The 1,532-nt window shown below is 59.5% G+C and overlaps 1 long non-coding RNA gene across 1 annotated transcript; it reads left to right on the forward strand.

Annotated features, from left to right (window-relative positions):
* Nucleotides 1–8: 8 nt before the first annotated feature.
* On the forward strand, nucleotides 9–1,522 carry LOC112944229. The gene is made up of 2 exons (XR_003248735.1): nucleotides 9–81; nucleotides 1,492–1,522. It is a non-coding gene; the product is annotated as an uncharacterized LOC112944229 (long non-coding RNA).
* Nucleotides 1,523–1,532: the final 10 nt, after the last annotated feature.

The following is a 1,532-nucleotide window of genomic DNA, read 5'->3' on the forward strand; positions in this document are numbered from 1 at the left end:
GAGGAGGACACGCAGTTCAACTACCACCGCAAGAAGAACATCGCCGCCGAGCGCAAGGAGGCCAAGCAGGAGAAGGAGGAGGTGGGGACAGCCGTGGAGGGCATGAGGAGACCGAGGAGGCGGTTGAGGCTGTGGCGGGGCGGGAGGAGGCCATTAATTGTTTGAGGCCATGGCTGAGCAGGAGGAAGCCGAGGAGGTGGTTGAGGCCATGGTGGGTGTAAGGAGGCCAAAGGGGTGGTTGAGGCCATGGGTGGGCCTGAGGAGGCCGAGGAGGCGGTTGTGGGTGATGATGGGTGGAGCTGAGGAGGCCAAGAAGAAGGAGGTGGTTGTGGCCACGGTGGGTTCAAGGAGGCCAAACACCCAACATTGGTGGGCACCCAGGTGGGCATCCAACGTTGACCCTGTTGGCATGATGGGCACCCAACAGGCACCCAACGTTGACTCCGTTGGCATGATGGGCACCCAGCAGTGACCCCGTTGCCATGATGGACACTCAATGGGTGACCAGTACCCAACGTTGACCCTGTTGCCATTGTGGGCACCCGATGTTGACCCCGTTGTCATCATGGACACCCTACAGGTGACCATCACCCAATGCCGACCCCGTTGGCAGCCATTGGGTGACCAGATGGGCACCTAGTGCTGATGCTGTGGGCATGATGGGCACCCAGTGGGCACCCAACGTTGACCCTGTTGGCATGATGGGCACCCCATGTTGACTCCATTGGCATGGTGGGCATCCAGCGGGTGACCATCACCCAATGCTGACCCCCTTGTCATGATGGGCACCCAACATTGACCCTGTTGGCATGATGGGCACCCAATGGGTACCCAGTGAGTGACCAGATGGACACCCAACTTTGACCCCATTGGCATTGTGGGAACCCGATGCTGAGCATGTTGCCATATTGGGCACCCAACATTGACCCCATTAGCATGGTGGGTGCCCAACATTGACCCTGTTGGCATGCTGGACACCCAATGGGTGACCATCAATCAGCCCTCACCCTGTTGGCATGATGGGTGCCCAGTGTTGATCCCGTTGGCATGGTGGATGCCCAACAGGCAACCAGGCACCCAAAACTGACCCTATTGCCATGATGGATGCCCAGTTTTGACCCTGTTGCCATGATGAGCACCCAACAGGTGACCATCACCCAACGTTGACCCCATTGGCGTGATGGGCGCCCAATATTGACCCCATTGGCATGATGGACACCCACCGGGTGACCATCACCCAGCACTGACCCTGTTGGCGTGATGGGTGCCCAACATCAACCCCATTGGCATGACGGACACCCAACACTGACCCTGTTGACATAGTGAGCACCCAACGGGTGACCATCACCCAACGCTAAGCATGTTGCTATGATGGGCATCCAACGGGCACCCACTGCTGACACTGTTGGCCCGATGGGCACCCAACGCTGTGCGCGTTGCGATGATGGGCACCCAGTGGGCACCCAACGGTGATACCATCCTCACCCGCAGGCCGACCGCTACCAGCGCCTCAAGGACGAGGTGGTGCGCGC

This window comes from Nothoprocta perdicaria, unplaced genomic scaffold (genome assembly GCF_003342845.1).
Source record: "Nothoprocta perdicaria isolate Ctin4 unplaced genomic scaffold, notPer1 scaffold_1624, whole genome shotgun sequence".
Lineage (NCBI taxonomy): Eukaryota > Metazoa > Chordata > Aves > Tinamiformes > Tinamidae > Nothoprocta > Nothoprocta perdicaria.